The following is a 26,528-nucleotide window of genomic DNA, read 5'->3' as shown; positions in this document are numbered from 1 at the left end:
ATTGGACCAAATTTTCATCGGTCTTCACGGCCTTGTACCATACCTGCCTGCCGTACCCATACTGCTTTGAGAATTCGCTTGTTTTTCACCAAACCTCAATGTGTTTGGTCCGCAGGGGGATGATGATGATGATGATGATTGGGGGGGGATTATTTGTTCGTTATTATGATTGCCAAATTATAATACTATTATTCGTAGTCTGAATTACTATATGCTTTCTTACAGTGTTATCATTATTTTTGTTGTTATTTTGTAAACAGAAGCCATGCCGTGGAAGGACCGATTAAGCTGTTCTATACATCTTAATATGGCGTGCGTTTATATGATGGGAATTCTTCCAGATTCTTTGTAGTTAATTACTCTAATCATGCCCGCTGATGTAGTTCGTTTTGAACACGCGTCGCGGATGTAGTTCGTTTTGAACACGCGTCGCGGATGTAGTTCGTTTTGAACACGCGTCGCGGATGTAGTTCGTTTTGAACACGCGTCGCGGATGTAGTTCGTTTTGAACACGCGTCGCGGATGTAGTTCGTTTTGAACACGCGTCGCGGATGTAGTTCGTTTTGAACACGCGTCGCGGATGTAGTTCGTTTTGAACACGTCCCACATTGTAAAAACCAAGTAAATGTTAAAACGCCATTTTGTGGGCCCATTTTGTGGGCCCATAAACTGCTCCACTCGGTTTACGCGAAGGTTGTGGAAAGACGTTTCACAGGTATTTTTTTTTACATGTTAATGAATAGGAAGTTATTTTACTCTGAATTCATTAAATATCACCAGAGAATTGCAGCTTTCATGTGGTGTTCATCACGTGAAGCCCTGTTCGTAAATCGATGTTTGTTGGTCGTAAGTTGGTTTAAAACAGTATGTATATATATATATATATATATATATATATATATATATATATAGATATATAGATATATAGATATATAGATATATAGATATATAGAGATATATAGATATATAGATATATAGATATATAGATATATAGATATATATATATATATATATATATATATATATATATATATATATATATATATATATATATATATATATATATATATATATATATATAGAGATATATAGAGATATATATATATATAGAGATATATATATATATATATATATATATATATATATATATATATATATATATATATATATATATATAGAGATATATAGAGATATATAGAGATATATAGATATATATATATATAGATATATATAGATATATATATATATATATAGAGATATATAGAGATATATATATATATATATATATATAGAGAGATATATATATATATAGATATATATATATATAGATATATATATATATATATATATATATATATATAGAGATATATAGAGATATATATATATATAGAGATATATATATATATATATATATATAGAGATATATATATATAGATATAGAGATATATATATATAGATATAGAGATATATATATATATATATATATATATATATATATATATATATATATATATATATATATATATATATATATATATATATATATAGAGATATATATATAGATATATAGAGATATATATATAGATATATAGAGATATATATATAGATATATAGAGATATATATAGATATATAGATATGTATATATGTATGTAAGGAAGATGATTAACGAGTGTATTTATGTAAACGGCCGCCATGAATCTTCTCGTCGGGTCAGCTGAGGGAAGCTTGACCCAAGTCTTTCACGAACCGGATGGTGCCGACGATAGCTGGAGAGGTTAGAGGCGATTGTGCGATGGGACGTCCAGCTTAACGTCCATCCGAGGGACGGCACAGACACACACACACACACACACACGCACACGCACACGCACACGCACACACATTCATTAATCACCGTGCCTGTGAAACACCAGGACGGCAGTTTTATGCCTCCGCACCAAAGGTGCCGGAGGCAGTATGTTTCCGTCCGTCCGGATTTTCGTTTACGCGATAACTCAGGAAGCAAATTGTAGAATTCCATCAAACTTGGTATAAAGGTAAAGTTAGACAGGGCAATTAAGTGATTCGATTTTGGGCCAGATGTGATAAAAGTCAAGGGTCAAAGGTCAAGGTCAAACTCTGAAATTTCACTGTTTACGCCCTAACTCAAGAAGTATTGGACATAATTGCATCAAACTTGGTAAAAAGGTAAAGTAAGACAGGACAATTAAGTGATTAGATTTTGGGCAAGATGTGATAAAGGTCAAGGGTCAAACTGAAATTTTACTGTTTACACCCTAACTCAAGAAGTATTGGACATAATTTCATCAAACTTGGTAAAAAGGTAAAGTAAGACGGGGCAATTAAGTGATTCGATTTTGGGCCAGATGTGATAAAAGTCAAGGGTCAAAGGTCAAGGTCAAACTCTGAAATTTCACTGTTTACGCCCTAACTCAAGAAGTATTTGACATAATTGCATCAAACTTGGTAAAAAGGTAAAGTAAGACAGGACAATTAAGTGATTAGATTTTGGGCAAGATGTGATAAAGGTCAAGGGTCAAAGGTCAAGGTCAAACTGAAATTTTACTGTTTACACCCTAACTCAAGAAGTATTGGACATAATTTCATCAAACTTGATACAAAGGTAAAGTAAGACGGGGCAATTAACTGATTAGATTTTGGACAAGATGTGATAAAGGTCAAGGGTTAAGGTCAAACTCTGAAATTTCACTGTTTACACCTTAACTCAAGAAATAAAAGACAATTTCATTAAACTTTTTACAAATGTAAAGAAAGATGGGTCAATTAAGTGATTAGATTTTGGGCCAGATGTGGTAAAGGTCAAGGTCAAACTGAAATTTTACTGTTTATGCCCAAATTCAAGAAATATTGGACAGAATTTCATCAAACTTGGTACAAAGGTAAAGTTACACAGGGCAATTAACTGATTTGATTTTGTGCCAGATGTGGTAAAGGTCAAGGTCAAACACTGAAATTTTACTGTTTATGCCCCAACTCAAGAAGTATTGGACATAATTTCTTCAAACTTGGTACAAAGGTAAAGTTAGACGGGGCAATTTACTGATTAGATTTTGGGCAAGATGTGATAAAGGTCAAGGGTTAAGGTCAAACTCTGAAATTTCACTGTTTACACCTTAACTCAAGAAATAAAAGACAATTTCATTAAACTTTTTACAAATGTAAAGTAAGATGGGTCAATTAAGTGATTAGATTTTGGGCCAGATGTGGTAAAGGTCAAGGTCAAACTGAAATTTTACTGTTTATGCCCAAATTCAAGAAATATTGGACAGAATTTCATCAAACTTGGTACAAAGGTAAAGTTACACAGGGCAATTAACTGATTAGATTTTGGGCCAGATATGGTAAAGGTCAAGGTCAAACTCTGAAATTTTACTGTTTACGCCCTAACTCAAGAAATATTGGACAGAATTTCATCAATCTTGGTACAAAAGTAAAGTTACACAGGGCAATTAACTGATTTGATTTTGTGCCAGATGTGGTAAAGGTCAAGGTCAAACACTGAAATTTTACTGTTTATGCCCCAACTCAAGAAGTATTGGACATAATTTCTTCAAACTTGGTACAAAGGTAAAGTTAGACGGGGCAATTTACTGATTAGATTTTGGGCAAGATGTGATAAAGGTCAAGGGTTAAGGTCAAACTCTGAAATTTCACTGTTTACACCTTAACTCAAGAAATAAAAGACAGAATTTCATTGAACTTTTTACAAATGTAAAGTAAGACGGGTCAATTAAGTGATTAGATTTTGGGCCAGATGTGGTAAAGGTCAAGGTCAAACTGAAATTTTACTGTTTATGCCCAAAGTCAAGAAATATTGGACAGAATTTCATCAAACTTGGTACAATGGTAAAGTTACACAGGGCAATTAACTGATTAGATTTTGTGCCAGATGTGGTAAAGGTCAAGGTCAAACTCTGAAATTTTACTGTTTACGCCCCAACTCAAGAAGTATTGGACATAATTTCTTCAAACTTGGTACAAAGGTAAAGTTAGACGGGGCAATTTACTGATTAGATTTTGGACAATATGTGATAAAGGTCAAGGGTTAAGGTCAAACTCTGAAATTTCACTGTTTACACCTTAACTCAAGAAATAAAAGACAGAATTTCATTAAACTTTTTACAAATGTAAAGTAAGATGGGTCAATTAAGTGATTAGATTTTGGGCCAGATGTGGTAAAGGTCAAGGTCAAACTGAAATTTTACTGTTTATGCCCAAAGTCAAGAAATATTGGACAGAATTTCATCAAACTTGGTACAAAGATAAAGTTAGATGGGGCAATTTACTGATTAGATTTTGGGCAAGATGTGATAAAGGTCAAGGGTTAAGGTCAAACTCTGAAATTTCACTGTTTACACCTTAACTCAAGAAATAAAAGACAGAATTTCATTAAACTTTTTACAAATGTAAAGTAAGATGGGTCAATTAAGTGATTAGATTTTGTGCCAGATGTGGTAAAGGTCAAGGTCAAACTCTGAAATTTTACTGTTTATGCCCAAATTCAAGAAATATTGGACAGAATTTCATCATACTTGGTACAAAGGTAAAGTTAGACGGGTCAATTAAGTGATTAGATTTTGGGCCAGATGTGATAAAGGTCAAGGGTCAAATATGTCAACACTCAAGTGTTTGTGCGGGAGAGCGGAGGCATACCCGTCGACTGCGCGCAGTTGAATTACTCTAGTTGTGAAATATAAAACAGGCAGATTTGATGTTGGTAAGTTTCATGAAAACGGTCCGAGTTCGTCACGCTCCCTAATGAACAATATTTGTTCTCAAACTTTATTGTGAAAAGGAAAGTGTTGTAGTTACTATGCTGACTTTACTATAAATAAATAAAAAACTATCACACAAAAGGTGAAAAAAATGCGATCGTTTCTTGTTCTTAATTGCATGCAAACGCATCATGGAGATCGCCTTCGCCCATCAAGTGCCAACCAAGATGGCGCCCTGTCGCTACATCATGCTCTGTGTGTTGTGAATGGCAATGAGCATTCTATGTATTTTCAGTTCAGTGATCACGCTCTTCATTAGAAAGCTCCGGTGGAACTCCAAAAAAGTGCGCACACACCTCGTCCATTTATAGTTCCCAAATGTGTGCTGCCTTTTTGGCTGCCGGTTCCATTATTGGTTAGCTTTGCTACTGAAGCAGTGCCCCTATTACCAGTACACTGGTGCTCATTTCACCGACCTCAGAAGAATGATGGGCTGAGTCAACCCCCTGGTGTTAATTCATCAGAAAACAGGCCCGGAACTCAGGAACCCTAGGATCCCCAAGCACACCACCCTAACCGCTCAGCCAACATCAGGCTCCACAAATAAGAAATCCCATCAGTGGTTGATACAAAGCCATTGTGACGTCATAAGCAGTGAAATTCCTTCATTGTATCCCACGAGTCGTTTTTCGAATGAAAAAGAAAATGAAAGCACACAAAGTATGATTGTGTGTGCCAAGTGGGAGGCAGGGCAGGAGGGTGGTTGTGTTTTATAACGTTGAAGGAGACACGTGGGTATGAATTTGGACATGATGCACAGCCATTAACGAGTCGGAGAGAGACACTCCGAAATGCTAATTGTAATCGAATGCAATTCCCTGCTGCTTTGCCAACTGCCTGTGATTTTGAACGGCTACTGCTGAGTTGGTCAGATGCCTGATTCAAAAACACCGTCACCATGCCAATCCAAGTTCCCCACGTGTTGACGAGCAGCGGCGTGGCAGGGCAGAGATCGGTGAGCTTGAAAATGATTCAGACAGCCGCTGATGGCAGGTCGCAGGTGGTGTTCGCTGAAGGGAGCTTTTGTCCAATCTTCAGCTTTTCGGTTGAGAAATGATGCAGAGCCAATGGAGACGACTGTTCTTCCGATTTTATTCGAGCTCTGCAGGCCACTGGCAGGGGAGAGGCGAGCGCAGAGATAGCCCTGTTGGTCATGGGGCTTGTGCCAAGAGGGGTGATGGATGGACGAAACCCATGGAGCTTGCAGGGTTATATCGGTGACAAATCATAGACGAACCACTTCTTTGAAGGCGCCAATTATTCGCACCTTTGGGGGGGGGTCGGCTAAGAATCTTTTTGGCAGAAGTCTTTCACGAACCAGTTGACCAAGCCCCACTTTTTAAACTTAAAAGGTCCACAGAATCAGAATTTTTTTATTGGATTATATAGATTTTTAAGGAACTATTACGTGCCGGTACGTGCAAAAAAACAAACAAAAAAAAAACTTTCAAACCGTGTGCCACAAACAACCACACAGGCCGTTCATTCGCTCTCGCGTGCCCGTACGTGCGTGGCCGTACGTGAAACCCCCGTACGTGTGTGCTATTAATGCTAGAGGGGGAGGGGGGCGGGGCACCAAATAACATTAAAAAATTTAAATCTTCCTATCAAGATATTTATTCAAGAAAAGAACAACGGTTAAGTGTTAAGTGAAGCCATATCTATTGATTTATTAAACCAACATGATTTTCTGATTCCATGGACCTTTAAGCTGATTCGGGATTAGAATTTGGGATTTAGCCAGAGTGCCAGAGATAATTCGCCTGCTCTTTGCGAAAGACACCGTGGAATCTTGAAACCCAACCAACTAATGCTTGCAGAAGGGACCCCGGGCCAGTTTAGCCCTGCCTGTGAAACACCAGCATGGCAGTTTATAGCCTGGTCGAGATTCGAACCCAAGCCATGACAGCTCAGAGGTAAGTAGTGTGTATCTGTCGGCCACCGTGGCAGCACTACGAGGTGAATACGACACTGAATTGCAAGATTGCTCAGCTCTCTTGTGGACAGCGCATAAAATCGCTTTTTAAATTGTTATGTCCATGGTAAGTGTTTCACGGCAGGAAGTTCCTTCCACCAGGAATACAAACAGTGGGACATTTTCACACTTCTTTACCATTTGCTTTCTTCTCAATGCTTGGTATGAATAGAGATCTTTATACACTAGGTGTGTGTGTGTGTGTGTGTGTGTGTGTGTGTGTGTGTGTGTGTGTGTGTGTGTGTGTGTGTGTGTGTGTGTGTGTGTGTGTGTGTCACCCTCCTGTTCAGCAATTACTTCCTACATGACCCTTGTAATCTGTATTGAGATATGTTATGTAGTGTAGCATGGTTCATGATGCAACACCCTTCCGACGCAGCACCAGGATGGCATTTCAGAGTCATCCATGAGATCCAGTACCTGCGTTCTCTATGCATGCTGTGAATGAGTCATGTCATCGTTTCCCGTTCAATGGACGGCTCAGTTTGGGGACCGGCTCAAAACACAGGTGTCGTCCTGCGTCGTCTTCAGCGAGTGTTTACAAGACCGGGATTTCATGACCATTTTGGCATGCTGTGCTTGTTTGCATTGTGACCGTAGCGCAACGTTGCCTGCACATATCAGGGTATATTCAATTGGGATTTGGTGAGGAGGGTACCTTACACAACTACCTCCGCACCATTCTCTCCAACAGCATCCTGCAAATCTGCTTGGCCCGTGGTACACCGCACACAGGTGCCATGTTACTGCTGATGATCAATACGAAGTATCATTGTTGTGTTAGTGATCACTTATTTTCGTGCTCCTCAGTACATCAACCTCTGCACAAGCTGCTTGTGATTGCTCTGATGGGTTCTACAATCGATGAGATGCCTCTCCCTCGATTGTCCAACAAGTGCTTTGTTTGAACTCCTACAGAGAGTTTAAATGGCTGTGATGGATCTTTTTCTTCCCCAACCAGTTTCACCGGAGGGGACGACAGGCTTGTTCTCCATCCATCCTCCGTGGGGTTTTTCAGCCTTTTTCCCCAAACCCTGTAACATATTTAACTGAAACTTAGTACACGGCTTTATTATGATAAGTTACAGAAAAAATTTCAAGTTTCATGGCATTTCGTCAATTTTTCACAGTTACAGTTATGCCCTTTTTATTATTAGACCGAGAAAACATCACATCGGTTAGGGTTAGGGTTAGGGTTAGGGTTAGGGTCTATTTTTTGAACTGGACACCGATCGGTCATGTGAGCATATTGATCATTGTACGCTTTGCATGGTCGTTATAGGGATGGTCCAGCGGTTTAATATTATTACAGCTTGACCAAAACACCGTGTTCACTCCCTCGGGAAAGTCGAGATTTAATAAACTACAGGAAAAACAAACTAGCTCAAAGGGTGCAAACCAGTCGATATCTATCCCCAGCTATCTGTTTGCATTTAATTGCATACATTGTTTCGATGTATGGCCATGAATGTGGGTTCTCCATTCTGCAGAAAGGATCGGAGACGTCGATTTTTGTGTTCTACAAAGGTGCAAGGTGTGAAGGATATTGAAGGAAGGTTTGGTGACGTCGTGTCACGGGAGAAAGACGTTCCATCTATCCATTGGGACCATACTCTGTGCAGAGTGTTAGTGCTGCCTAAGCAGTCTCCTTGGCTATTGGGCACCATCCTGGACAGGTCGCCACTCCGACACAGGATACCAGCAATTTGGCACTCATTTTGCCCACCTCGGAAGGATGAACAGGAAGAGTCAATCCCACCTGGTATTAATTCAACAGCCAGGCAGGATTTTCACTCAGGATCATAGGATCCAAAGCCCACCACCCTTACCATTAAGCCAACACCAGGCATATGGAGTATATAGGGTGATAAAAATGATGTCATCGGTGAAGTGGTATTCCAGTCATAATTGCTTGAATTGAAATCCTTCTCCAAACAATCCGAAACTTCTTATAATATCTGATCTCTGACCCTGTGTGAGTGAAAAATAAATTGATGATGCTCATAACCAATGTCAAGAAACTGTGAAATAATGGGATGCACATGGGTATATGGGCCATAATCGTGGCGTGTTCAGTCAACGATGATATTTTTGTTTAGAATGAACGAGTGAAGTGAGACTTTGCGCTCTACGAGTGTCATCATAGTTTTTATGTGGAATGTTTTAATTCATCGTCCATGTTTTAATGTGTATGCAATGTCTTGGAAATGTTAAGGCCAGTGTGCAATTAAAATAATTGACATGGCAAAGTGGTTTTGTCACCGAGTTGTGAATTTTGAGAACTATTCAGCAAGGTTTGAGAGATGGCAGGATACCTTAGAGGTATGTGCCTTTGCCTTTGGGCTGTCTCACCGTGGATCGAATCTGACCGATCAATGTGACCACAGTCTATTGGAATGATGGTAAGCCCGGGGACCCGTCTGCCAGAACTGGGGGCGTTGGTGGATATTAAAGATCTCATAGCTTGTATCACGAAGATTCAGTGAGTTATCACAGTCACCCTGAACAAATTTCAAATTTCCACACTTTAAATCGAACTTCAAGCCTGACCAGCTAATTCGTGAAAGACTTTGGCCAGAACCATTTCCCTCAGCTGATTACACGAGCTGGAATGTTTGGGACCATTCAAGGATCTGAATAAAAAGCAAGGTTTGACAAAGTCATCGATAATCATCCAACTTTATTAGCCTTGCCTGAAAGGGATAAGAGGTTGTGTGTGTGTGTGTGTGTGTGTGTGTGTGTGTGTGTGTGTGTGTGTGTGTGTGTGTGTGTGTGTGTGTGTGTGTGTGTGTGTGTGTGTTTTCACATGCACATCAACTTTGACCAACACTCCATGTGGCCGACTTTAATATAGCACCAGGTGTGTGAAAGGGCTCACCTGTAAACAAATACTCTAGTTTAGGTTCTGCATTGTTAAATGCTCTTGTCTTGTAATAGTTTTTATTCAAATGTACTTCTGCAGGTGTTTTCAAATGAATGCTTTTGGTCTATATTTGTATTCACAACTGTGCCAGGGAAGACAAAAATGTAATAAGAGTCCTGTGTTTCCATTGTCCATCTGTCATCAGTGAAATTGTGCAATTTTTCTCAAACCCCATACATTTGAATCACCTGAATTGATTTGGTAATTAATGCAAGGCCAAGAGAGGCAACAATGTAAGTGAATGAAACTGCCATGCATGCATTTGCTTACATTGTTGTTAGACAGTTGCTACAAATGCATTCACTTACATTGTTGTTAGACAATTGCCACAAATGCATTCGCTTTCATTGTTGTTCGACAATTGCCACAAATGCATTCGCTTTCATTGTTGTTCGACAATTGCTACAAATGCATTCGCTTACATTGCTGTTCGACATTTGCTGCGCATGCATACACTTTCATTGTTGTTCGACAATTGCCACAAATGCATTCGCTTACATTGTTGTTAGACAATTGCCACAAATGCATTCACTTACATTGTTGTTCGACAATTGCTACAAATGCATTCACTTACATTGTTGTTAGACAATTGCCACAAATGCGTTCGCTTACATTGTTGTTCGACAATTGCCACAAATGCATTCACTTACATTGTTGTTAGACAATTGCCACAAATGCATTCACTTACATTGTTGTTAGACAATTGCCACAAATGCATTCGCTTACATTGTTGTTAGACAATTGCTACAAATGCATTCGCTTACATTGTTGTTAGACAATTGCCACAAATGCATTCGCTTACATTGTTGTTCGACAATTGCTGCAAATGCATTCGCTTACATTGTTGTTCGACAATTGCCGCAAATGCATTCGCTTACATTGTTGTTAGACAATTGCTACAAATGCATTCACTTACATTGTTGTTAGACAATTGCCACAAATGCATTCGCTTTCATTGTTGTTCGACAATTGCTGCAAATGCATTCGCTTACATTGTTGTTAGACAATTGCTACAAATGCATTGACTTACATTGTTGTTAGACAATTGCTACAAATGCATTCACTTACATTGTTGTTAGACAATTGCTACAAATGCATTCACTTACATTGTTGTTAGACAATTGCCACAAATGCATTCACTTACATTGTTGTTAGACAATTGCCACAAATGCATTCACTTACATTGTTGTTCGACAATTGCCACAAATGCATTCACTTACATTGTTGTTCGACAATTTCCACAAATGTATTCGCTTACATTGTTGTTAGACAATTGCCACAAATGCATTCGCTTTCATTGTTGTTCGACAATTGCTGCAAATGCATTCGCTTACATTGTTGTTAGACAATTGCTACAAATGCATTCACTTACATTGTTGTTAGACAATTGCTACAAATGCATTCACTTACATTGTTGTTAGACAATTGCTACAAATGCATTCACTTACATTGTTGTTAGACAATTGCCACAAATGCATTCGCTTACATTGTTGTTCGACAATTGCCACAAATGCATTCACTTACATTGTTGTTCGACAATTGCCACAAATGCATTCGCTTTCATTGTTGTTCGACAATTGCCACAAATGCATTCGCTTTCATTGTTGTTCGACAATTGCTACAAATGCATTCGCTTACATTGTTGTTAGACAATTGCCACAAATGCATTCACTTACATTGTTGTTAGACAATTGCTACAAATGCATTCACTTACATTGTTGTTAGACAATTGCCACAAATGCATTCGCTTACATTGTTGTTCGACAATTGCCACAAATGCATTCACTTACATTGTTGTTCGACAATTGCCACAAATGCATTCGCTTTCATTGTTGTTCGACAATTGCCACAAATGCATTCGCTTTCATTGTTGTTCGACAATTGCTACAAATGCATTCGCTTACATTGCTGTTCGACATTTGCTGCGCATGCATACACTTTCATTGTTGTTCGACAATTGCTACAAATGCATACACTTACATTGTTGTTCGACATTTGCTGCGGATGCATACACTTACATTGTTATTAGACAATTGCCACAAATGCATTCGCTTACATTGTTGTTCGACAATTGCCACAAATGCATTCGCTTTCATTGTTGTTTGGCAATTGTCGCGCATTCATTCGCTTACATTGTTGTGAGACATTTGTCGCATATGCATTCAATCACATTGTTGTCTCTGCATTGCCTTTTGGGAGGAAAAGCTGTTGATTTTTTTTTCTTTTCTTCTGGGTTTTTTCCTTGATTATTTTGGTTCCCTGCTTGCAAAAGAATTAAATGAATGAACCAAGCTGAACAGTTTACATTTTGTATCCCACTGATCGACCGGATCTCCATCTGGACCTTAAAGCTTGTTCTTGTCACCTACCAACTCATCCATAACATTTTGAGATATTGTGCAATATATCCTTTTGGCCCCATCTCTCAATAGTGAAAAACCACTTACAAGATTCTCCGATCCGGATCTGGATCCTGATCTTCACCAAAATAGAACCAATTATTCCTTGTTACACACCCAACCTGCCCACCAAGTTTCTTCCGAATCTGTCCACAACTTTTTGGGATATCGTGCACTATATCATTTTTAGCCCAATGAGACAATGGACGGTGCAAAGTACAGGAGAATCCTTGATGAAAACCTGCTTGACTTGGCCATTGATCTGAACCTGGGTCGGAGATTCACATTTCAGCAGGACAATGATCTGAAGCACAAAACTAAAGCCACACTTGAGTTGCTGAATAAGAGGAAAAGAAATGTTCTTGAGTGGCCCAGTCAAAGTCTCAACTTGAACCCAATTGAACATTTGTGGCAAGACTTGAACATTGCAGTCCATTGATGATCCCCATCAAACTTGGCAGAACTAGAGCAATTTTCACGTGAAGAATGGACAAACATTTCACCATCTCACTGTGCAAAGCTGGTGGACATCTACTCAGAAACACTTATAGCAGTCATTGCTGTAAAAGGTGCTTCCACCAAGTACTGACCTAAGGGGCTGAATACCTTTACAACCAGTGAATTTTGATTTGTACACGTTGTTTCCAGGTATTCCTGACATGTAACCTCCTTAAACTATAAGTGTTTCGATTGATCTCTTCAGTTACGAATTAAAAAAATTCATTTGGAAAAAATTGTTTCCACATAATTCGTAATTCATCGAAATGTAGCATTATTGGTAGGGGGTGAATACTTTTGCAGGCCACTGTTCCAGTACTTGTAAACAGGGGCTTTTCTTTTGTGACCAGAGCTTAAGGGCCTAAAACACTTCTTGCTGACCCCACAACTTCATTCCTGCTGTAAGTGTATGATCACAAAAGATTATTGTGAAGATCATTGGCCTGCAGGACTGTCAACAATATTCCAAGTGCAAGTAATGATGAAGAGAGAAACATTTAGATTTTTCAACGAACTCGTACCACATTGACTCTGTCTTTGTGTAATATAACTATTTCTTGTTACTTGAATCGAAGGGATTCATCCATTCAGAAAAGTGTAATCAAGCAGCTGGAGGGTTTGTGTACGAAATTAGCTGTTCGGGATAATGTCCAAAAGGTTAATTTGCCATCTGGATGTTTTTGTGCCAAAACAATGCCAACATTGCTACCTATTCATGACAACCAACATTGCTTGCTTTGGTAAGCAAATTCCACTATATTTCGACATGAATGTATCATTGTTTATGAGTCATTCAAAAAAGTTCCATCAACCTGTATCCCTCCTTCAAATCCTGGTGGCATCGAGTTAAGTCTGTTTCTGGTGTACGTTCCCCCTCCATCCCCTCCCTTACCTCAAATGGCCACACAGCTAGCTGACACTGCACGTGAAAAGGCTGAATGTCTAAACTCCATGTTTGCTTCTAAATCGTGTGTCCCAAACCCGTCGCGTTCTCTACCCACCTTACCCAGTCACACTCAGCTGTCCCTGGACTCTGTGTCCTTTTCATCTGAAAAAGTGGAGAGTTTGCTGTCAAACCTCGACTCAGATTCTGCAACCAGTCCAGACAGCATCAGCCCACATGTCCTAAAAACCTGCTCCTCTGCTCTTGCACACCCTCTCCCTGTTCTATTCACCCTCTCATTTGCTCAAGGTCATCTGCCATCTCCTTGGAAATCAGCAAACATGACCGCCCTGCATAAAAATGTGCAAAAACAGATCCCCACAACTCTAGACCAATCAGCCTTCTCACAATCATCAGCAAGGTTATGGAATCCAACATCGCTTCAAACATGAAATCCTTCATCTTCTCCAATGGCCTGATTTCCGATCATCAATTTGGATTCAGACCAGGTCACTCTACCCTAGATATGCTGCTTCTGCTCTTCCAACAATGGATGGATATCCTCAATGCCAGACATGAAATCAGAGCCATCTCCCTCGACATATCGCGTGCTTTTGACACGGTCTGGCACCCTGCTTTGCTCACCAAACGCTCTTCCTATGATATCCAAGGCCATCTCCACTCATGGCTCGCAGACTTCAAATTCCCTGCTTTCCTTTCTGAAAGTCCCTGTGGTGCCCATCTTCTTTACCCCGTGTACCCCGCCCCATCCCTCTCCCTTCCACAGATCTCATTTCTCTGTTCCCCACTATTTTTTCCTTCCCTCTCCCACCCCTCTTGTCTCCTGCTCCCCTTGTTGTACATTCTTTGTGTTAGCTCTCATACGAGCCTCGACAATGTGAACAAAAAATACAAAAACCAGAGCGGACATTAGTTACACTTAGAATATAAAGAAGTTAAGCAGGATAGTCATCCTCTGACATCATCTATGCAACAACGATTTGTTTATAAAACATTTCATTTATTCATAAAAACATTTTTATTATATCTTGTGTCACCGCAGTAACTCTACCTCCAATTTTTATACTACAATTAAAAGATAACCCACATGGTGAAATTGGATGTGTCAATGACAACAACTGGTAAATGGATAATTACAATTTTCGAGGAAGATTTCTTCGCTGCATTGCAGACAAACATCGACTGGAGCTGATTGCATGATTATCCGCAATGCCGGTATTTGCCAGAGGTAGTAAATAAGACAAAACTGTTGAATATTTTGCTCTTGGTCACCTGCCCGACTGTCTTTGACCTGAAAATGAAATGAATGATTGAAGGACAAAATACAGGGAGACTTTGACAAAAAGGGGAGTGGCGAAGAGAGAGGGGTTGGGGAGGATGCATGGGCAGACAAGATGGACACAGAAGTAAAGTAAAACCTGGAAATTTGGAAGGAGGCAGGATTTGGGTGGGGTTAATGAGGGTAGAAAAGATCATGGTTCTGGATTGGGGACGATCTGAGATGGTGGTGAACAGCTGTCTTGAAGACTTGGAGAGAAGAATGGGATTGAAGAGGATGTGGAAGTTGATTCCACAGGTGGGAAAAAGAGGAACAAATGAGTGGAGGTGAGCAGTGATCCTGTATTTTGGTAGTTTCATCAGAAGGGGGTTGATGGTGGACCACGTGTGTCCTGCAGAAACCTGGGGGTGGGAGGGGGGAGGCGTGGTGGGGGGGGTGGGTACGGACAAAGCACAGAAAGAGCAGAGGGTGCAAGACCAGGAAGGAGACGATAGAAGACAGAGAGACCACCGGCAAAGTGATAGGCAGACTCACCTTCATCGTGGGAGATTCCATAACGTAATCATAAATAACGTAATCCATAACGTATTGCTTTGGGGTACTCCAGCCTTGACAGGGAGAGGAGATTTTAGGATTCTGTTGAGAGCCGCTCGTTTGCTACGAGAGGAGAGGAAGTCAGTAAGCCATGTGTGGAGTTGGCCTTGGATGCCATAGGCAGAGAGTTTGGAGATCAAGGCAGGATGCCAGACTATCAAAAGCATATGTCCAAGTGAGGCGCATCTACGCTTAATTTACATCAGGCTCCTCCGCATTAAAAGTCAACGTCAAATGGCGGTCTGAAAAAATAAAATGCGTTTCTTGTCATCGCTCAATTTTGCCAATCTCAAAGACTGCTTGCCTTCAAGATGTTCTTACATCATAATAATGGACCTTCACTGAAGTTGTGCACCTGATATTTGTCTTGTGTGCTTGAACGACTTTTTCTTGGATTGTGACCTAATTCACAAAAATCATAACTTAAATAATTTTCTTCCGATATTCATGATGTTAAGTTTTTTTTGATAGATTGTAGATGGGGACACATTTTCTTTATTTACATTCTATCCCTAAATGTTGAAGGTCAAGGTCATCTGGTGGTCCACAAAAAACAAGGCCATCATTGGATCACGGGCCAAGGGTAAATCGCAGGATATCGCCAAGGGTAAACCTCCCCTGGTCGAGGGAGGTTTACCTTTGGCGATCACTTTGTGATTGCAGATATCTAGTTTCTTTTTGAAATAATTCTTTCATGAAATTTTTTTTTTTTTACATTAAAGGCTCCACTGTTGGACCGTATAGTCGTCATCAAGTCCAGGCCTTCAATAGAACAAAAAACAACTGAAGAGATAGAGAAGTGAAGAAAAGGAAGAATAATCAGAGTTTTTGAGGAGGTGGAAAAACCTGCCTTTTGAAAATCTGTTCGGAAAGCTGTTGCTCCCAGCAATAATGCAACCAGCAGCCACAGGCTGCATATGAAATGAAAGGAAATGACTACTTTTACCATTTCTTCAGTTACAGTTGCCTTCTGAGAGCCAATTCAGCAGCTGCTCTTTCTACTCAATCATATGCTTTTTTGTTTCAGTTAACCAAAAACAGGATAGTTTCCTTTTGTTTGCCAAATACCTCTCTTGGCATTGGCTCAAAATAAGTGTTGCTCATGTTGTTTATCTTTCTGGCATAAAACCAAACTGGTTGTTGTCTATGTTTATCATTTTTCTTCGCCTTCTTTCAACCAGGTTTTCAAAAACGTCAATGCCTGCTCAATAAGTTTAACTCCTCTGTAAGATGAACAGAATAAATGGTCTCCCTTCATCTTGAACAATTGCACAATCTTCAGGGATCGCTCCTTCTTCCCAGAGCTTTCTACACAACTCCATCATTTCATTTGATTCTCACATCTCTGGCCACATCTATCATTTCAACTGGAGTCCAGTTCGATCCGCTGCCTTTCATTTCTTGAAACTCTTCACAGCTGATCCAACTTCTCCTTCTTCACATATCTCTTCTTCTGGAACTTCAACTTTAATACATTCGAGCTTGTTCTCCCATTTTTTTCCTTCACTCAAGAGCTTCTCAAAGTAAATTTTCCATTCCTTACCAATATCACCTTTTGTCATTGAATGTTCACTTTTGTTTTTCAAACAATTAACTTCCACCACAACTCTTGTATCCTTTACCAGATGCTTGGATATTTTCAAAATTGGATTCTTGCCCTGGATTGGGATTGAGCCTTTTCCCCATTCTTCATACACTCTGTTCTTTACTATCGTGCCATTTCCTTCTTTGCTTTCTTCTTCAAACGTTTATAATCTTCTTCATAAAATGTTTATAATTATCTTGAGGGTCTTTACTATTTGTCCGTTAGAAGCTATGTATTGTGGTATTTGTAAGCATTAGTAAATGCCTTTAAATGTAGGATTAAAATTGACGGTTACATGTTATAAGTTTCGTTTAGCACGGATCGGTGAATTGTAATATTAATTGCTTGATGTAATGAGATAATTTTGACTGTAGGTGGCAGTATTGTACTGTAAACTGCCTGGTGAGTTTGTGAAGGTGCTGGAATGTTCTCAGACGAAACTTTCAGTATGGACTAGAATCGCATCTGCTGGAATGCATGGGATTGTTCTGTGGTACTATATAAACCCGCGAGAGGGAGATGTAGCAAGACGGGTGATATTTGATGAGATGTGTGTATCCATCGTCCCCGTGCTCAATTTAACTCTGAGTAAACGAGGTGTTAATGTCCAGAGTGGTTGTTAACGCGTGGAGCCGATTATAATGGGGTTGTTTAAAACTCATTAGGATTGTGTATCGGGAAAATTCCTTTGAGCTCTTTAATCATCCTGAACGGGCCAGTGTACGAGAGGACACTGTGATGGGAATCAAAGGATCGACAGCCCCGAAGGACGAGGTGAACATGCGTGAGTTGTGCTGGCAGGACTGGGACACTGGGTGGTGGAAACGACTCAATACGGGAATCGGAGTTGGACATTGTATGTGATGGTGAACTTCCTCATTTGACTTTGTATCTGGTTATTTGAAATACAAGTTACAGTGTTACGCTGTTGATGTGGTTCCTGTAACGCCACTCAGAAGAAACACACCAACTGACAAAGATCCATTCAAGTGGTAGCTGTCCTGTACGTTCATTCAGACTTGTGAAGCTCAAAGCTTGGATTGCAGTCATGAGAGAACGCGCTGAGTCCGGCACCACGAAAAAACATATGTACACCAAAGGGAGGGAAACCCCGAAGGTGTGTACGCATATCTCCATTCAGCCCGACACTCTTTTTGTCACTTTTTCTCAGTTAATGTTTCTGTTTGAGCGATTCTTAAACCCCAGTTTTGCACCCTCTTCAGGAACCAACTATGATCAAGGGCCAGATAGATAAAAGTCTGGGGCAAAGTGCACTCCATTCTCTTCTCACAATTTTATCTTCTCCTGCAGCTTCCCTGCACCTGCCTGTAGTGCCAAGCACTGCTTTCATCCTGTGCCTGGTTTTTCATCAACTGCCCAGTTCAGGTTGAATGACGGATGTGTGTGTGTGGTGTCATCGCTGGGGTGAGTTTCTTACTTGTTATTTAACTGTGCTTAAAAAAATTCTGTTCCTCATGCTTCATTATTCAGGATTCTGTGTCTTCTGTCCCTGTGTGTAATAAATTGTTTCTTCCTTTCTTGAAGGTAGCATTGCATTTGTGGTTCCTGGCATTTTGCTTTGCCAATGATTGGGCTTATTGATTGATGACCCTTGGAGGGATGAAATTGTTATTCACTTAATTGAATTAACTGTGCTTGTTTGGACACTCATGGGATTAATGACGTGGCACACAACCTCTCAGGTGTCACGTCAGATAAATTGGCATCGTGCTCAGTTATCCGTGGAGTGTTAGCTCCAACATGTAAGGTTTTCACCAATAATCGCTTGCAGTTCTGGGAGGGGCCATCAATGTGACTATTTCATTCCGACTTTTATTTTTTAAACATTTTGAATAATAGGATTTTTAAACATTCTTCACAAAATATTTTAGTTTGTATATTGTCCATTTATATCAGAACTTTTCAAAATTGAGATATGTAAATTACAAACATTGGCATGAAATTAGGACAAATGCTTTTGAAATCGATTTTAGATACGATTATTCTTTGTTTGCCATCTCAGTTCTGTAATCATATCGGATAATTACTTTTATAATAGTTTTGTAAAAGAGTCATTTTCCTTTTATGTTTGTTTGTTTGTTTTCAAATGTTCTCCTAAATGTCTTTTTACAAAATCAGTATTACTGAGACAAGCAAGTTGCCCATGCCCACACAGGGTTCCAAACAGGGTGGGGTTTGAGGGGGCAAAAATGCAAGGGGAATCTTCTGTCATCGAGACGGCAAGCTTGGAGCAACAATTCGCATTTATTGCCACATTTGATTGAATTCAAATGCTCTAATGGTGGCGAGGTGCTCCATTTGGGACTGCTTGTTCGATATATGTGGCTTGTTGATGCCTCGGGTCCATAATAACAATTTGTATTGGTGTCAAAGCCAGTGACCAATTGCAAAATAGAAGCAGGATTAATGTGCTCATTCCTCCGATTAATGATCACCAAGAGGAAGGTGTGTTTTCTTATGTTGAGGGAAAGTTTGATATGATAAACTTATCACAAGTCTCATAATTTCCTCTCCATAGTCATTTATAGAGAGAAATAACTTTAAACTTAAGTATTGTGAAAAATGAGGGTATGAGAGCATTTGGAATTGTGAAGAAGTGTGCAGTTTCAGACTATCATCAGGAGAGGAAAGAAAATGCACTCCCATTTTGGCAGGTCCACTTTTGGTGTGAGTTTAATATGTTGTACAACATGACTAGTGTTTTCAGTGGGTGGAGCAGGCATAGTAGTATATAGATGTTGGTTGCTTGTGGTTAGACTTGACTGAGTGCACAGACATCTATGAACACAACCTAGACTTGGCTGAGTGCACGGAAGCTTTGTGTTTTCAGGTTGCTCATCAATTAGTCCTCTTTTCACAGAGTGCGGCTGTGTGCCGTCTGAGTCAAAACTCCGCTTCATTTAGATTCATTTTTATCCATAAGATGAAATATGCACCAGTTTCTTCTTTGTTAAAATTTCTGTTGCAGTGGCAATTTTCCCAAAAATTTCAATTTTCCCATTGCTGGGAAACCAGCCAGCTTGGTGCCAGGTTTTGGGGCTTTGCTAGCAGGTTGATAGCTTATTAGAATATTCTACTATCTTATGGTCATCAGGTTATTAGAATTTTATTCTTCGGTTTTAATTATTAGATTATTAGAATTCGGTTATTTAAACTTTATGATTAGAAATTAATTATTAGCTTACAAGAGTGGTACCTTTGCTATGCACAGGAGGTGTTGGACAGCTGCTTCGTGAAGGACTCGGGCAAAAAATTTACTGCAGTTGAACCCAACAGAAGTAAGGTGGGTAATATTTCAATGATGTCACAATGGTGGAACTGCAAATGACCACTCCACGAATGTCATGGGTGCAAGCACACCTTCACATAACTTCCTGATTCTCTTTTAAACTCAATCTCTCTCTATATTTTCATTGCAAAAAGCATCATTCCAATTACAAATCAATACTACACCATTATTAGAACAAAATACGAATACTCGTGAGGTTAATAAATATAGACACTTCATAAAAACACCCACGAGATAAATAGTATAGAGGGCATTCTCACGTGACACCCAACACAGACATACCTGCCGGTGAGAAAGGGCGGACACAAAACACTTCATACGGATCGAAAATTAAAATCATGATTGAATATTGTCAAACCAGAGAATGTTTCCACCGAATCCGTGATTGTGTTTACTTCCGGATCAAGAGCAGTTTTGTACAGATCAAAAGTCAAAATCATAATTGTATTGAGGTATTTATGAAACCTTCCTCCCAACTTAGGACATCCGAAGGGACCCCAAAATGTTCCACAGAAGGTTTGGCAGAGATAGCCTCAAAACTGAGGGAGTAGTTCAGGGACGCACGGACGGACAGACACTCCTGCTTTATAATATACTGTAGATTAATTAATTTATTATTAGAAATTAGTTGTTAGCCCCACCAGACCTCAACCTTCCAGCTGTGCCCAACAGTGAATTAGCTGCTCCGGTGGTTCTCTCGGAAAATTCCGTCCAGACTTCGGTTAATGTATTTCCATCCAGGTCAGCTGCGAGCCCTGGCTCAGACCAGGCCACCTTCAGGCTTTTCTGGGCAAGGAATCTGCCAAATTGTCAAGTCAGGCCAGATCAGATCTGTGACTTGCTATCAGTACCATGTTAACCTGTACTAACCTGTTTCATAGTCGGGTTGTCAGCGACTAAACCGTCTCCCCCACCAGGCTTCCTCGTGAGGAGGGTGTATGGACATGGACACCCAGCAGGATTAAAAGCAAAACCTGTCAAAGGGTGGAAAAGCTCCATGTGAGCCAACGTACATCCATATCTGGTGCCCAACTGTGTCGATGGACGTCCTGCATTTGGGGACCTCTTTCTAGGACGATGGCAGAATTTGCACTCCGGCCACCATAAAACACTTCATTCCGCAAAAAACATTTTTAAAAACGCAAAGAAAACTGAAAACACATTCTGTGGGAGTACCTCAATCCCCTTCCTAAGTATCTGGAAAAGGTTTTTACCGTCACATTTGGAATGTTTTAAATTAAAGAAAAAGTGATTTAAACCTCGAAGTGTTGATAAATTGCCTGGAGTATTCTTTAGTCAAATAATCTGAACACATAAACTGTTCCAGGATATTCCTCCCCTTTCTCTCCATTTATACAAGTTCTTTAAATGACAACTTCTCACAATCATTTCCAAATGTCTTTCTCCAATACTGCTTCCTCATCTTACCTTCTTTGCTGTTTCACTCCTGGACAGCTTGCAAACTCGTATGCCATCTCCCATAACCTTCACACAGCACTCTCTTTCTTCATGCCCTAAATCATCCTTCCTGCCACCCCAATCATGAAGTTTGTCTTCGACTTTTCACCTTTCAAATTATCAAACCAAATTAGTTTTGTCGCAAGTGTGGGATTGCAGTGTTCAATCACTTCACATCCATACTCTCCCCCACATTATCTCCTTCATGCCCACATCCCCCTAGACCTTCTCGATATCTCCCAATTCAACGTTTCTCCACCCCATTCCCCGCTCCTCCTGATGACCCTCATGTTCCACCCCCCCCTACATCCGCTGCCCCCCTACATCCCCCGCACCATCCACATTCCCCACCCGTCACAGCTTCCCCTTAGCCTGCCCCTCACCCAACCCCTCCCAAATCCCTCTCCCTGCTTCCCCTTTGCCTCACCCCCTCCCAGATTTCCCTTAGCCTTCCCCTCACCCCACCCCTCCCAAATCCCCCTCCCTGCTTCCCCTTTGCCTCACCCCCTCCCAGATTCCCCTTTGCCTCACCATCTTCCAGCTTCTCCCTCACTCCACCCCTCACAGATCCCCCTTAATCCACTCTCTCCCAGCTACCATTGTCCTGCCTTCTCCCAGCTTACCCCTCACTTTTCCCCTTCCCAGCTTACCTCTCGCCCCTCCCCTCCCAGGTTACCTCTCGCTCCTCCCCCTCCCAGCTTACCTCTCGTCTTGCTCCCTCACACCTCACCTCTTTCCCCGCTCCCTCCCAGTTTACCTCTTGCTCTACCCCATCCCAGTTCCCGCCTCTCCCTGCCCCCTTTCCCCAACTCATCCCACCTTTTCCCCCCTGCTCTTACCCCTCCCAGCTTTCCCCTCACCCCAACACCCCCTTGCCCCATTCCTCCTACCTTCTGTCTCGTCCCATCCCTTGCCAACTTCGCTCTTACCCTACCCCTTCCCAGATTCCTTCTTTCTCTGCCCCCTCCCAGCTTACCCCTTGCCAAGCCCTCCAGTTTCCTCGCTGCCCCGGCTTCTCTCAGCTTCAGCCTCATTCCGCCCCTTCCCAGCTTCTGCCTGGTGCCTCTTAAGATCCTCATCTTGTCAGTTGTCACTGGTACTTTGGTGCATTTTCAAAGTTGCTTGAATATGTATGTGAGTTATGTTACATTTCCCTTGCCACTGCACGTGCGGTATGTCGGTTGACTCTAAGGAAATGCCATTACAAGCAACAACTGTAACCAGATTAAATTACAAGTCATAAATTGGAGTGCAATGTTGTATCGAAATGTATTCAGTCAAATAAAATATGACCCAGAGGAAAATACACCACAGATTGTTTTACCCTCAATTGACTCTTTGGCATGACGTGTTTTGCTTGCATGATCAATGGAGAGTGCAAAACAGACTCCCATGAAGGCAATTAAAAAGTACAGACTGAAACAAGAAACTGCATGGATCATAGCAGAAGCTGTGAGGGTTGAACGTGCCTCATGGGCTTTTAGTCAACACATTCAGGTAATCAAATTCAACCAAAACAAAAGTTTGTTTGTCCGTTTGTTTTTCAGATTAGACAGAGCACTTTCAAGGGAGATTCTTGGCAAGTTTCGTTAGTTGGGCCTGCTTGTGAACTCCCCTGGCTCATGATGCAAGGAACCCGATTCTTTTGGAACTGAGAACTGACCGTGAATACTTGCATCAGCTCCTTGAACTGATCTTGACATCATGAAACTGAATCTCTGGATCACGATGCTATAGGAACTCCATTGCTTCCGGTTCCAGGTCTGAGACCACAAACTATTAAGACTTCAGGTTATGCAGCAGACTTCGACATAAAACATTGTCAAGAGCAACAACCCTAGTGTCACGCCAGTGATCTCAAGCCTTATCAAAGTGCTCAGTAAGAGATCATCAGTTGAGTGAGAGTAGCAAAAATCATACTGGAAGTCAGTGAGAAGAGTGTAATCATTTAAATCGAATTAGCTTGTTAACATTGCCATGTGAATTCCTGATCACAACGTAGGGATACGCAGGTTCAAGTCCCACATACCGTACGTGTTTTATCCACTTTATACCAATGTCTTTGTAATTTATGCTAATGTACACTGATGTTGACTACCGTCTTTGTCTTGCACGCAATTTAAGTACAAGCTCCATTCTGAGCATCAGATGAATGTAAAATGAATGCTTTAAGAGTCTCTAATTGATTAAACTTTCAAGCACCTTACTCATAATGGAAAGTCGGCTAATGGGACATTATGGATGAAATCAACAAGACGTTGATTGAGGTATGCTAACTGCCGTGTGAAGCAAGGAGAAGCTGACATTTTAGGTATTAACCCTTCACCTTATTTTGCTCCGATGAAGGATTAACGCCTGAACCATCAGCTTACCCTTGCTGTCCCAAGGCGGTTAGCATCCTAATCAACTGGCGATTGTATCCATTGTTCCACCTGTCCGCTGACGCAGACCGACACTAGCCTTTGCCAGCAAGACCAGTTCATGATTCTAATAAGACAGTAGTTGTTGGAGTTTGACCTCTCACTTGTAGTCTGGTATCCAGCCATGACTGAAGCGAGCTTCAAGCAAAAAGGAAAGACTGATTTTTGACAAGCACCTATTGAGGAGTTTTCATCGGACTGAAATTTTTCAGGACAACACTTCAAATTCACATCAGCCAGAATACAATCTGGTCCATTGTTTTTAGAAACCTCAAGTATGTATATTTATAATATATGAAACTTTCTTTAAAGTTCTAACAAGTGTGGAGATGACAGCATCAGTCCTTACAGACAAAGCCTGATTAGGATGCTCTTTGTCTTCAACAGTGGAATTGGTGTTGATCCAATTGGCAAAAGGTTTAACTTGTCAACATGAGTAAGGACATCAATTCCATTGAAGAGAGGAAGTATAGTTCATTTACTTTGATTTATACTATTTGTTATAGATCGGGAAGTCCTTAAATACATGTTGCTGTAAATAAATAGGGATAGAAGAGATACTCATTGCTGCTTCACAATCTACTGTTGTATGCAAATGATGCATCAACAGTGGAATTTTATATAACACCCCCCAATTTTGCCCTCATAAATTGTGGAAGCTTCCACTACCACCCTCTTCCCCCAACTCCGAAGTACCTGGGATACTATGAGGTCATAATTCAACTAATGCAACCCACACATTCATACTTCAATACAAGCCAATTGTCTTTCACATAGAAACCATATTGATCATTGTCCTGATTGGAGTGTGCTCCCTTTCACATGTATGGGGACACCAGCAGATTCCCTTCAGATATACTGTTGCAAGTCAGAAAGGAAGTGAGTGTAGTTGGGATGCGGAATTTAAATGAGGCAGAGTTTGAAAAATGGCAAAAACTCCAAGAGCACAAGGAAACATATTTTATATATTAAAAATATTTTTCTGCTTATAAATTCCTTACTTCCTTCCTTTCATATTTGATTCACCATGATATTTAAATGTACAAGTTGTCTACAAATTCAAACTGTAATAAAATAATGAAATGGGCTGCAACAATGCAGTTTGCTGCATGTGAAAGAACATTTCTCAAAGTTTTATTGACTGTTTTTTTCATTTACAGGTATCTCCTGTGACACGTGACGTCACGGTTACTGCAAGTGACAACCCCATAAGAAGTGGCTCGTGGAAGAGCTAGAAGTGTGTTACCTGGTTTATAGACACCGAATGAGCTACACAGGTGAAATGAAGCTTCAGAGTTATGGTACCTATGGAAGGCAGCCACCACTGAGAAAAGCGACTTGTGAGTGACACAAAAAGTTTATAGACACTGATAGCATCTGGCAAAAGAAGGGGGCAGGCTGGCCACGCACAATGGGTGAAGGTGTTGCACATGTTTGTGAGTCTTTCGAACACAGTCCTCAGATGTCCAGTCAGATTTGGATGATGATCTTGATAAATCATGGCAAAACTTTGAGAAATGGTCTTTCACATGCAGCAAACCACATCGTTATATCCCGTTTCATTATGTTTTTATAATCATGGTTTGAATTTGAAACGCTAATTTGTGGGCACTGTATATCTAAGCATTGCACTATGTCTACAAGGTATGATGGCAGGATGAAAGTACATGATCCAGGCCTACTGGATGAGAAGGTGTAGCACTACATGCTGGAATTGGTATAGTTTCGGTTTAGAAAAGCTGTTGAGCCAACACTCTATTACCTTCATATTCTCCAAGTTCAGATCCACCGAATCTTGATAGCTCACTCTTGCCTTCATGGTATTACATGGCTGAGCGAAAGGCCCAACTGCTCACCCTTTGTCATTTGTTCAGATTGCTTCTCAGAAATTTTGGAAAACCCAAATTCCATGTTGAAATTCCATGCAAGTTGCTATGAATTAAAATTGTGTTTTCGAATATTATTCCATCGGTAGAGTGATCAGCAACTTTATTATAATGACCTTTAATTTTACAAACATCTTGAATCCCACATTCTATCATCTAAATTTCACATTGAGCTGTCTAATCTGGGTTTGATTCTGTTGGGTTGGTCAACCCTCACCCAACTATACAAATGGTATGGGTTGGTCACCTTGCTTGCCAACACCCAACTATATTATGGGTTGTATGGGTTGGTCACCCAACTATAAACTGTCATTTTGGTGCTTCACACGAAGGTTGTTCCATCACAAAGTGTGCCATCACTCAGATAGACGTTATGCTGATCATCACGTCTGCTGGCATGAGTTACTTATCCTCGTCGTGTCTTTCAGCACATAATGCCACTTGCAGTTTCTGGAGCAAAACTTTTCTTTTACTGGAAACCGGTTGCTAAACAGGTTGCT

General features: G+C 40.4%; 1 long non-coding RNA gene across 3 annotated transcripts; it reads left to right on the top strand.

The window, feature by feature from the left end:
• Positions 1-278: 278 nt before the first annotated feature.
• Positions 279-26,105, top strand: LOC147011969 (uncharacterized). 3 transcript variants are annotated; one of them, XR_015051855.1, is made up of 6 exons: positions 279-715; positions 16,551-16,892; positions 16,995-18,071; positions 18,266-18,379; positions 20,187-20,258; positions 25,303-26,105. It is a non-coding gene; the product is annotated as an uncharacterized LOC147011969 (long non-coding RNA). The 3 variants fall into 3 exon arrangements; XR_015051856.1 differs by having other exon boundaries at positions 16,551-17,810; positions 17,911-18,071; XR_015051854.1 differs by having other exon boundaries at positions 16,551-18,071.
• Positions 26,106-26,528: the final 423 nt, after the last annotated feature.

The sequence above is a fragment of the Eptatretus burgeri genome, chromosome 15 (assembly GCF_056783735.1).
Source record: "Eptatretus burgeri isolate ZD-2024b chromosome 15, Ebu_testis_v1, whole genome shotgun sequence".
Classification (NCBI taxonomy): Eukaryota; Metazoa; Chordata; class Myxini; order Myxiniformes; family Myxinidae; genus Eptatretus; species Eptatretus burgeri.
The sequence above is the reverse complement of the archived record's forward strand: the minus strand, read 5'-3'. Positions and strand labels throughout refer to the sequence as shown.